Genomic DNA, 12914 nt, shown 5'->3' on the forward strand with positions numbered 1-12914 from the left:
CAGGCTCAGCCTTGGAGACTGGAACCCAGAGGTTGGAGGGCTCTTTGGGCTCCCGGGCTGTGTCCTGGTGGCGTCCTTCATTCCCACGGGATGTTTACCTGGCAGGGTGTGTATGTGGAAGAGGGGCCAGGACCCTGCGCCCTCACCTGTTTTCCAGGCCGCTCTCCATAGACCTCAGATGTCTTGGGACCTGCCAGCAGCGCTTGGTCACTTACAGCGTGGCCCAGGATCTGACCCCGGCCTGTGTGTAGCATCCTTGCTCTTTCCAAGGGCCTGGTGCCTGCTGTCCCACAGGGCATAATGGCAGAGGGGGCCAGGAAGTCATCCTTAGAGCACAGGAACTGAATGCCAAGCACCCCAGTCAGGAGGCAGAGCATGAAGGGCCCGTGGAACATTGGGGTGGCCTTTGGGGACAGATGGCCTGTCTTCACCTGATACCCCCAGTGTGGAATCGAATCAGCTGCAGGCCACTGGGATAGCTCACAAGGATGAGAGGGGTCCTACATATGCCCCATGGGAGTCAGAGCCCCGAGGACACCAAGGTGTGGTGTCCTTTGAGGGTGTCCTTTGGGGACAAATGGCCTGTCTTCACCTGACATCCCCAGCGTTGCAGACTCCACCTGCCACAGGTCACTGGGATAGCTCACAAGGATGAGAGGGGTCCTTCATATGCCCCATGGGAGTCGGAGCCCCGAGGACACCAAGGTGTCGTGGCTGGATGTTCTTTGTTGCCTGTGTATACAGTTAGTGCTTAATATGCATGCCATTTCTGTTAACACTTAACCCAGAGCAGTAATATTCCTGTGTGAGTACGGAGTTGGGTATGGGAGTTCTTAGGGGAGGGCCTGTGTCCCCTTCACTCATGTCCACATCGGTCTTCAGTCCTGAGGATCAGAGGATGCTGAAAGATGTTCTGGGCCTTGGGAAACAGGTGGGACTAGGGCCTGGCTCTGGGCTCCAGTGGCTGTAGTGGGGAGAAGTGGAGGAGGTGAGGGTGAGGTTAGGGGGTAAGACACTGTACTGACGGGTTTTGTGTCCACTTGACACAAGCTAGAGTCATCAGAGAGGAAGGAGCCTCAGTTGAGAAACTGCCTCCATGAGATCCAGCTGTAAGGCATTTTTCTCAATTAGTGATTAATGGGAGAGGGCCTAGCCCGCTGTGGGTGGGGCCATCCCTGGGCTGGTGGGCCTGGGTTCTATAAGAAAGCAGGCTGAGCGAGCCATTTGGAACAAGCCAGTAAACAGCAGCACCCTCCACGGACTCTGCATCAGCTCCTGCCTCCACAACTCTGCCCTGTTTGAGTTCCTGCCCTGACTTTCTTCAGTGATGAGCAGCAATGCTGAAGTGTAAACCGGATAAACCCTTTCCTCCCCAATTTGCTTTTTGGTCATGGTGTTTTGTCATAGCAATAGAAACCCTAAGACACACACACTATGTCTGGGCACATGGTTATGTCCTTGTTGTTACAGGGCATCACCTCCCTGAAGTACTTCTCACTTCATCTTCTAATGCTGGGCTACTGTGCCTGGGGCCTTTGTGCTGTGCCCGGGGCCTTTGCACTGTGCCTGGGGCCTTTGCACTGTGCCCGGGGCCTTTGCACTGTGCCCGGGGCCTTTGCACTGTGCCCGGGGCCTTTGCACTGTGTCCGGGGCCTTTGCGCTGTGCCCGGGGCCTTTGCGCTGTGCCCGGGGCCTTTGCGCTGTGCCCGGGGCCTTTGCGCTGTGCCCGGGGCCTTTGCGCTGTGCCCGGAGCCTTTGCGCTGTGCCCGGGGCCTTTGCGCTGTGCCCGGAGCATGTGCACTGTGCCCGGGGCCTTTGCGCTGTGCCCGGAGCCTTTGCGCTGTGCCCGGGGCCTTTGCGCTGTGCCCGGGTCCTTTGCGCTGTGCCCGGGGCCTTTGCGCTGTGCCCGGGGCCTTTGCACTGTGTCCGGGGCCTTTGCACTGTGCCCGGGGCCTTTGCGCTGTGCCCGGGGCCTTTGCGCTGTGCCTGGGGCCTTTGCGCTGTGCCCGGGGCCTTTGCGCTGTGCCCGGAGCCTTTGCGCTGTGTCTGGGTCCTTTGCGCTGTGCCCGGGGCCTTTGCGCTGTGCCCGGAGCATGTGCACTGTGCCCGGGGCCTTTGCGCTGTGCCTGGGGCCTTTGCGCTGTGCCCGGGGCCTTTGCGCATGCTCTCTGCCTCACAACTGGCTCCTTACTTCCAGGTCTCTGGGTAACTCTGCCTTTCTGTTCTCACAGAGTCCTGAACACCAGATTCAGATGTTTCTCTGTTTCCTGATATCTGAGGTGGATGACCTTGAGGTCAGGGGGGTTCATTTCTCTCCCACTGTGGACCCCATGTGCCAGTAGAGTACCTCACACACAGTGGGTATTTTCTCTGGTATTTTCTGAATGAATGAATGAACGAATGAATGAATCAATGAACGAATGGATGGATAAAAAGGAAGACCTGTGTCTTGAACCATCAGCTGCTTTTCCAGCCTCAGAGGACATCAAGGCAGCCAGTGTCCACCGGCACAGAGGCAGACCCTGGCTGAGCTCAGTCGTGCCCCGTCTTGCTGTGGGGCCCTGGAGTTGCACTCTAGAGCCAGCTGGAGACGATGAAGGGTAAAAGAAAGTGACTTAGAGAACCCCGAGGACTCCCTGAGATCATCTCAGAGCTGGGGACCATACCTGGAGCCCAGGGCTGGAGGGTGCTGTGGGCTTGCTCAACTGTATCCTTTTCTCCTCAGTCCTGCCTGCATGGATGCTCGGCCACAGCTGGGTGTGGGTACCCCAGCGTGGGAGGCTCATGGGAGATACACAAGGGTCACTGGGGTGTGCTTAGGAGTTCAGAGCCCTGAGATGTTCCATGTGCAGTGAGAGGCGGACATGAATTCCATGGTCACTCCCATCCTCCTGGAGACTTCACCCTTTCAGGACTGGGGCAGCCAAGGGAGTCCAGTCCTGACACCTGCCAACCAGATCCTTCTGTGTTCTGCATCTGGCAGTTGCTCCTCCCCGAAGTGCCTGCTTTGGCTCCCACTTGCCTCACACATTTGGAGCCCAGCAGACCCGGTCTGCATTGGGATATCCCTCTCCTACCACCCACACCATACTTCACCAGAGATCTCTGACCAGGTACCTGTGGCAGGTGCCAGGAGCCTGTTGCTGGTCTACTGAGGTGTCCTCTCTCCTTGGGCTGGGCATCACCAAAAAAACACAGTTATCCCTCCGTTCCCAGGTTGGAGTTCGGGGGTTCTGTATTAACTAGTCTCCCAGGTGATTGGAGCTGCTGATGGAGATGGATAGCCGGAGTGCAGCCCATTAAACTTCCAATAAAGACAATCCCCATACCTTCATCTGAGGCCGCTGGCACTTTATAAAACACACCGATGTAATCCAATTGAAGGCGCAGCCTGGAGGACACCTTTATCTTATCTCAAATTGAAATTACATCATATTCTCTCCTTAAATTAAAAAGCAAGGATCTTTGTGTTCGCTTTCACACGGTCGTGTAAAACTTAATCAATGGTTTTCAAACATTAGATACCCAATGTGGACCATTTCTAGCCTTGTTATTTATGGGGAAGAAATTTCCAGTAAGGAGCAGGTGGGTTTGTAGATGGAGATGTCAAATGCTGGGCTGGTGCCTGGTGAGGTGGGTGTGTCTGTGTCACTAGAGGTCAGGTAGCTGAGGTCAGGGGCTGAGGGACGGTGGGACCACTTTGGAATCGGTGCATTGATGTTTTAAGAATTTTCCTGTGAGTAGGGGCTTGTGGTACAGGCTTTTCATCCCAGCTACTAGGGAGGCTGAAGAAACACCATGAGTTTAAAGCAGTGGTTCTCAACCTGTGGGTCATGACCCCATTGGGGTCAAATGATCCTTTTACAGGGGTTGCCAAAGACTGTCAGAAAACACAGATATTTACATTATGATTCATAACAGTAGCAAAATTAGTTGTGAAGTAGCACCGGAAATAATTTTATGGTTGAGGGTTACCACAACGTGAGGAACTGTATTAAAGGGTTGCAGAATTAGGAAGGTTGAGAACCACTGGTTTAAAGCCTCCTTGGGCAAGTAAGTAAAGTCTTATCTCAGAATAAAAAGAAGGGCTGGTAAGATGGCTCCGTGAGTAGAGGTGCTTGCTAGCAAGCCAGAAGACCTGAGTTCAATCCCCCGTTCACGTGACTGAAGGAGAGAACCAACTCCTACAGGTTGATCCTCTGACTTCCACACATGCACCACAGGCTCACGGACACACACCAACTCTCTCACAAACAATTATATCAATGTAATTAACTCTAACATGTAACAATGTAAACAACAAGGTGGGAGTATATGTAGCTCAATGGTAAAGCACTTGTCCAGAATTCCCCAGTGAGGGGCTGGGGTGTGGCTCAGTGGTAGAGTCCTGCCTAGAATCCCCCAGTGAGGGGCTGGGAGTGTGGCTCAGTGGTAGAGCACCTGCCTAGAATCCCCCAGTGAGGGGCTGGGTGTGGCTTGGTGATAGAGCACCTGTCTATCTATCAAGTGCTGCCCTGTATTCCAACTACAGCATCATAAAGTAAAAATTGCTCTAGCTAGTTTCCCCAAACCTCAGTCCTGGCAGCTGAGGACACTTGGCTGTCTTTTGACATGCGACAGATGACAAGGGACATGCAGGTTAACCACTGCTGATGGGGAAACAGAATCCTCAATGACCAGCAGCATGCTACAATGGCCACTGGCCACAGGTGGCTGTTGAGACCTGAATCGTGGCCAGAGGAATAAAGGTGTGCCAGAGCTTTAAATATGAGGAACTGCCTCCTTTTCTGTGATGATGGGGATTGTACCCAAAGCCTCTGGTACACTGGGCAGCTGTTCTAATCCTGAGTGACATCCCCCAGCCCCTCACTGGGGGATTCTAGGCAGGTGCTCTACCACTGAGCCACACCCCAGCCCCTCACTGGGAGATTCTAGGCAGGGGCTCTACCACTGAGCCACACCCCAGCCCCTCACTGGGAGATTCTAGGCAGGAGTTCTACCACTGAGCCACACCCCAGCCCCTCACTGGGGGATTCTAGGCAGGTGCTCTACCACTGAGCCACACCCCAGGCCCTCACTGGAGCATTCTAGGCAGGTGCTCTACCACTGAGCCACACCCCAGGCCCTCACTGGAGCATTCTAGGCAGGTGCTCTACCACTGAGCCACACCCCAGCCCTATTCGTGGGATTTTTGAGAGCACTCAATAGAAAGCATGCAACATCTGGGCATAGTGGTGCACACCTTCAATCCCAGGACTAGGAAGCAGAGGCAGGTAGATTGCTATGAGTTCGAGGCCAGCCTGGTCTACAAAGTGAATTCCAGGATAGCCAGGACTACACAGTGAGACCCTGTCTCAAAGAAACCAAAAAGAGAGAACGAGGAAACCAGACACCAATCACTAGCCCCTCCCTTGCTTCATAATTATTCAAATGGTAGTGTTTTAAGTGCCTCAGCATGTGTGTGAGGTCAGAGGACGACATTGGGAGTCAGTTCTCCCCTTCCACCCTGTTGGTCTCAAGGGTCACAGTCACATCTACAGGCGTGGTATCAAGCACCTTTACCGGCCGGACCATCTGGCCAACCACTTGTTTTTTTAAAATGTGGCTTTCAGAGAATTTCAGATCCTGCGCATGCCCTTCCCTTGTGGCTCCCGTTGTATATCTGTAAGTTATGTGACTCCACTGGGTCACTGGAGATCTTCTCTGGGGGTGGTGTCTGCCTGATGTCCCCCACACACCCTTAGGGTATAGGCTCAATCCCCTACTTGGTGCATCAGCTTGCTGAACGTTCCTGTGCCTCCCCTGCCTCCCCTGACCTGGGCTGGGCTTCTCGTGTCTCCTGACCCTCACTTGTGTTAAGGGAATTACATGGACCTTCACAGCTGCTTGTCCCCTCCAGGCCATTGTGCCACCTGGGAGCTTGTCACCGGGGGAGTGTGTCCTGTATCTGTCAGTCAGTGAAAGTCAGTGGCTTCCCCCCACCCCCTTCTCTTCCTTCTGCCCCCCATCGGCTGCCCCTCCAACAGGTCTTTTTATTTTGTGTTTTTGTTTCTAAGGTAGAGCTTCACTGTGGAACACAGGCTGGCCCCAAAGCCATGATTCTCCTGCCTCAGTCTCCCAGGTGCTAGAATAATAGGTGTGTGCCATGCTTGACTCCAAAGAATTTATCTCTAACTGCTGGCTAGTACAAGTCCAATGGCGAACAAGAGGAGACCCCCTCAGGTCCAGCCATCAAGGATGGATGAGTACGAAGGGAAGTGCATGTAGTCTGGGGATTCAGGGGCTCTATGAGGAGATCATGGGGGCTGTGGAGCTCTGAGGAGGAGTAGGATGTTGCTGCCCACGACACACAGAGGCCAGCTTGTTAATACTGATGGGGTAGGGATCATGTGAGCAGCTATAGGAGGGCCCCAACCCAGTCCGGGTCGTGTCTGAGTTATCATCTCATCTCACACTGGTCCTGGCTGCCCTGTGGAGTGAACAGAGCCCTCAGAGAAAACGAAAACCTGATGGTGTCAATCAAATGACCCCAGTACCCGCCTATGTAGCCCTGCTCTCTTCTCATTGGCCAGGGTTTAGTCACATGGCTCTGGGTCACTCTACTTGGTGAGGTGATCCCCTTGTGACCCTCACTGCAGGCCAGGGATAGCCTGGTTCTGAAAGAAGACCTGGTATAGACGTGTGCCCCACGGCTGAAGAGATGAAAGTATTCTTTGGGGATTTAAAATAGCAAAAACTTGTTTTTCAGAATGGAGAGCTCTAGAAGCCAGAGGTCTGAGCTGTAGGAGTCCAGGTGAGGTGCTCTGGGAAGGGAAGGCGCTGCGGGAGATTCTGCTTCGGCCAGTGTGGGGTGGCTGGCAGAATTCTTGGCTGTGGACGTCTCTCCCCAGTTTTCTTTCCACTTATCCCACTGGGCATCCTTCCCGGCGCCCGTGTACCCAAGTCTCCCTCTCGTGTGGATGCCAGCCATGGGCCTGGGGCCCATGACACCCAAGACAGCCTCTGCCAGCCAGCCTTGCTTTTACAGGTGGAATGTGAGGTGTCCCCCTGAGGCTCCTGGTTGGGAGCCTGGTCCCCCGCAGGTGGCGCTATTTTGAAGGCCCTGGAGCTTTTAGGAGTTGGAGGCTGGCTACAGGAAGCAGATCACTGGGGGCGGGACTTGGAAAGTTATGCTCACCTCTGCTTCCTGCCTTGCTCTCTGCTTCCTGGTCCAATAGGATGTGAACAGTTTCTGCTCCTCACTCCTTCCATCGCCCGATAGATGGGAACCTCAGAAACCATGAGTCCAAATCCATCCTTTCCCTCTTAACGTTATTTCTCTATGGTGTTTTGATCGTGAGGATACAGCAGCATGAAGTTACTAACACCCTTACTTAATTACACCTGCAAAAAAACGTTTCCAAGGAAGAGCTTTGGGGTACAACTCCTTGTGCTTCACGTGGGATTGCAGTAACCCCTGTCTAAACCTACATTGGTGTTTCATCAAGGCTGGGGAAACTGTAGAAAATATTCCCGTGCTGGTCTGCGTTGGCTGCCTCCTGTGGCTTTAGGAAAGGCCCAGAGAGAGGGAGAGAGGAATGAGAGCTGGTCATTGGCAGCCACTCTGAGCACTAGAGGAATTAGGCTCTGGCAGATGAGGACACTGTCCTAACCCAACACCTGTGCTGGCCAAAGGCTCGGTGAGTTGGTGCGGAGGCTGATGCCAATGGAGGTTAGAACTCAAAGGCTTAAAAGGAAGAAGTCTGGATATTCTAGTTCCAAAAGCCTCCTGTTATCTTAGCTGGAGCCCAACCCCCGTCCCGGGATGGAGAATGCTTGGGTGGGATGTGGGACTCAAGGAGCCTCAGCAGAGACTGGTGGGCGCAGAAACAGGGAATGCTCTTAGTGGATACCCTGTTCGTCTTCCCGAGGCATGGATGAGGTCATCTGGAACTTTCTGCCATGCAGACTTCTGGTTTGGAGGGGGAAAGAACCCAGACTTCTTTGAGGTACTTGGCAGGAGAATTCTAATGGCCTGCTTAGGCTCCTGCTGGGTCCGTCCATGTTGTGCCGTCCTCTGTCCTCGGACTGTGAGCTCCCCAGAGATGGAGCCCTGACTCTAGCCCCCAAATCCCATGGCTACTTGGGGCTGTCTGTGGGTTCCCCTCCACACTGCCCAGGAGTCATTCAGGCCCCCAGTCCCGTGAAGCAGGGAGGCTGCAGATTGGCAACACACTGGCCTTCCTCATGCTCGCCAAGACAGAGTGGCTAGCCTCACTCCTACGATCCTCTCTGTCATTCTCATCCATTCTGGCTTCTGGAAGGATTAGGAGGGCCCGGGGAAGTTCTACCTCTTATCTGACCAGTACAGAAGACTGAGGTGTTGCTGCTAGGGGCCACTCCATCCCTTTTAGACTTGAATGCTGGCCTCTGTTGGAGGGTGAGTGGGGATGTAAGGGTGTGGGGGTGCGGGTGTTCTCTGCCTCTCAGCTTTCTCTGTAACCTTTATGTAACCCCCTCCCCCAGTGGGTGAGCTGTCAGGCAGGGACCCTGTACTCTGAGGGGGAGGGGACAGTGCCAGCCTTGCCCTGAGGCCTTGCCGGACTTGGCAAGGCTCCAGGTAACAGCCAGGTAGCTGGCTGTGCGCTCCCTCCCCTGGAAGTGTGTGTGTGGGGGGTCCCAGGGGAGGCCCCCCGCATCACATGACCCCGTCAGCTGATGGAATAGGATGACTCAGCCGGCAGCTGTCGGCCCCCTAGAAATAATGACAGAAACAATTAGCAACTCAAGCAGTAGCCTTTCCTTAATTATCTCCTCCGAGTTTAATTAACTAGCTAAATTATCAGCAGTAATGTAGGCATTAATTATGTCAAATTACAGCGTAAAACTCACAAAGTGTGGAAAACGTCAACTCAGCTAGCCTCACCTGCCAAGCGCAGTGGCGGGTGCCTCGTACCTGTGTGCTGCAACTGGGGACTGCCGAGCAGGGGCCCTGCCAGTGTCCTGGGGGCCCGGGTGAGGGGCTCAGGCACTGGGAACAGGGCAGCCAGGTCCCTGAGAGCTCATGGGACTGAGACAAAGTCTTGGCTCGGGCAAGAGGGAGGGAGAGTACCCTGCTCCTTGGCCAGATGGCCAGGATATTGAATTATTAAATTATGAATATTAACACAAATCAGACACAAAAGAGGTAATAATTTTGGTGCCTTAAAGAAATAATTAACATAATTTTGATAAATTACATGATAAAGGAATCTCAGAATGGAAGGAAATTTATCTTAATTAATATCTTGGACCGGCTTTGGAAGGTAAATGACTCCTATGGGGACAGGGCAGGTGAGGCCAGGTGGCGATCTGGCCCAGGCTGGGACATGCGTTTTCCTGCTGTCACGGAGTTGCTGGAGGGAAGAGATGGGACCTCAGTGGGGCAAGATTCACAGGAATGTCTCCGCTCTGTGCTTTACTTCCCTGTTTTGAAGGCTGGCCGGCCTTCCCAATGCATTTAGCTTTGACCGTCTTGGCTATTTAAGATGATTATAAGACTGTCTGCTCTGGCTTCTAGTAGACTCAGTAAGTCCTACCTCTCATCCAACCCCTGTAAAAGATGCAAGCGCCTCTGTCAGGGGTGGTCTGGCTTTGGTCAGCCCCTCCCTGTGAATGTTCCGGTTGTGCCCTGGAATACCTGGCTGGAGCAGCAGGGTTCCCAATAAATAGTTCGAGTAAGTGCCAGGCGGCGGTGGTGCACGCCTTTAATCCCAGCACTAGGGAGGCAGAGCCAGGCGAGTCTCTGTGAGTTCGAGGCCAGCCTGGTCTACAGAGCGAGATCCAGGACAGGCACCAAAACAACACAGAGAAATGCTGTGGATGATTGATTGATAAATAAAACACTGATTGGCCAGTAGCAAGACAGGAAGTATAGATGGGACAAAGAGAGAGGAGAGGTCTGGGAAGTGGAAGGCTGAGGCAGAGAGACGCTGCCAGCCGCTGCCATGAGAAAGATGTTAAGATACCGGTAAGCCATGAGCCACGTGGCAACTTATAGATTAATATAAATGGGTTAATTTAAAATATAAGAACAGATAGCAAGAAGCCTGCCACAGCCATACAGTTTATAAATAATATAAGTCTCTGTGTGTTTACTTGGTTGGGTCTGAGCGGCTGCGGGACTGGCAGGTGAGAGAGATTTGTCATGACCGTGGGCCAGGCAGGACCAGGAAAACTTTAGCAACAGAGAAATCCAGTCTAAAAAAAAACCAAACCAAACCAAAATAGTTTCAGTACTTCATTCCTGAAGGACCTAAGCTGGGGCTTCTCCAATCCGAGCCTCAGTTTCCCTCAAGTGCAGTGAGCTTGGGTTGCTCCGACTTTGCAGATTGTTAGCTGCCCCGTCCCCCACCTCTTCATGGTGCCAGCCAGTCCTGTGGGGACATTCTCAATCCTAGGCACCTCCAAAATTGGTGGGCCAGACTCCTGCAGTGGGTTCCCAAGTCCTAGCTAATGCCCCTTGTCTTAGTCAGTGTTCTATTGCTGTGAAGAGACACCACGACCATGGCAACTCTTCGCAAGGTAAACATGTAATTGGGGGCTGGCTTACAGTTCAAAGGTTTTGTCATTATCATCATGCTGGTGCATGGTGGAGTGCAGGCAGACATGGAGCTGGAGAGGTAGCTGAGAGTTTTACATCCAGGTCGGCAGGAAGAGAGAGTGACGTTGGGCCTGGCTTGAGCATCTGAAACCTCAAAGCCCAACCCCAGTGACACGCTTCCTCCAAGAAGCCCACACCTCTTAATAGTGCCACTCCCTGGTGACCAAACATTCAAACATCTGAGTCTATGGGGGGGCCGTTCCTATTTCAAACCACGACATCCCCCCTATTCCAGAAGCCCAGCTTCCCATGACCTGGGACCTTGAGTGTCTAACTGGGTTACTTGCTACCTGGAGGCCCAGGTTGAGTCAGGGCGTATGAAGCCACAAGGGCCCAAAGGCTCTCTCTCCTCTCCCTCCCTTGATCCAGCAGCACAGGTTTCAAATAGGCCAGTGGCCTCCTGCCCCTGGGCCTTCACACTGGCTGGTTGTGTTGCCTGGGGCTGCCATTCAGTTCTCCTGCCACCCTGGCTGTCCGTTCTCCCGTGGTCCTGCTCGGCTCTACCCTAGAGTCCAGTCCCCTCTCCTCTTATTTGCCTCCCCTCAGTCACCTGGACATTTGGCTACTAGTTGTCATTGGCCTTCCCCAGAACATGAGTCCCAGCCACACAGTGGGTCCACCCCTTCTATCTGCTGCTCCGTTCTGGTGCCTGGTACTCAGTAGGTCTCGGCAAACTCATGGACTGACGTGATGTTTTCCGTGTTCCCAGACTGGTAGATCTGCCACAGCCCCTGGTCCCTGGGCTCAGCAAGGCATGTCTCAGCAGCCACACATCTGCATGGCCTGCCATCATGCACCATGCGGCAAAGGGCATGTCACTTACGTGTATTAAAGTGCATTTTCTGTGGCAGACACAGGGCATCCATGGGGCATGTCACACATTTGCCACACCACGTGTACTTGTGTGTCACAAGCAAAAGAGACCCAGAAGGAGCCTGGGACTCTCCAGTCCTCGTGTATGCAAACCCGTGAGTATGTATGTGTGCACACATGCTACATGTTCTGGTATGTGGGCTTTATGGATGAGAATGCGCTTTCAAGAGATGCCGAGAGCTATGTTGTCCCTGAGGCCCTGTCCATCGTTCTTGCCGGGTCTCAGTTTCCCTGCCTCAGGGTCACCGTCTGTCCTGAAGTGTCAAGCAAGGGCAGCAATGTCCCTGGGCCTGTCCCCACCACAAGCCTGGGCTGGGGATAAGATGTCAGCACTGTGAGAGGAGGAAGCTGACACTTGGGTTATGTGGGGCCTCCAGGGTCACATGGAGCAGGATGAGGAGGGATGGGGGCTTCTGTGGCCTGGTGGAGTTGGCAGGACAGCAGTCGATGAGTTCTGGGATGTAGGGCAGAGAGTGGGCACCTAGTCAGTTTGACCGAGAACCTGATCCCTACATTGGCTAGAGGAAGCTCTGCTCCCAACATGCCCACCACTAGGCCCAGCACAGCCTTTATTTGGTTCCTCCTGGGGATGGGAAGCTTACTACCTGCCAAGGCTTCTCCAGGTAAGTACTACAGTGGGGTCCAGCAGTCAGTGATGGGATTAGTGTAAACAGCTGTGAGAATGTATTCCACTCAGGCTGGGTGCACAGGCAGATGCAGGGATTACAGGGAGGGGTGGGGGTGGGGGTAAGTGGGCACATGGGGAGGGGACTTCAGCCTAGACCCTGCTGGGTAATAGACTGAACCTCAGCTCTCCACAGAGGCCTCTGGACCCTGGCCCAGGGTGGGGGACAGTGTTCAGAATGCAGGAGTGACCTTCAGGTCTGTGTCCTCACCTAGCTCCATGTCGGGGAGCCACACCAGGAGAAGGAACAGATACAGCGCCCAGCCTCCTCTATCTGCAGTCAGGTCTGCTCCTTTCTCCTGGTCAGCTCCGCCAACCCAAACCAGAAGTGGAGGTCCCCCTGTCCTCTTCATATCTGTCCTACACCCCGACAACTGCAGAGTACAACCCAGGAGGTCTAAGACGGGTTACCTGCATCTCACACTCGCACCTCACGTCTGCTCCTCTCCAGCCCTTGAATCACCTCCCACCTCCGCAGGTCCTTCCTCCCTCCCCCCCCTAAAATGCTGGAATGTGCCCGTCACTCCTGTCCCATCTCCTACCCCCTGCTGCTCCAGGTTCATCTCAGAGCCCCAGTGAGGCCACAAGGTAAGTTTTTCTCTTGGGTCCCCTCCATCCAGACCCTCAGTCTAACCATGACAAAAATCCTTAGACCAACGGTTCTCAACCTGCCTCATGCTGCCTGGGCTACATAGCAAGACGTCATTTCAACGTCAATCGAAGTGTGGCAAAGGT

Source organism: Peromyscus eremicus, chromosome 23 (genome assembly GCF_949786415.1).
Source record: "Peromyscus eremicus chromosome 23, PerEre_H2_v1, whole genome shotgun sequence".
Classification (NCBI taxonomy): domain Eukaryota; kingdom Metazoa; phylum Chordata; class Mammalia; order Rodentia; family Cricetidae; genus Peromyscus; species Peromyscus eremicus.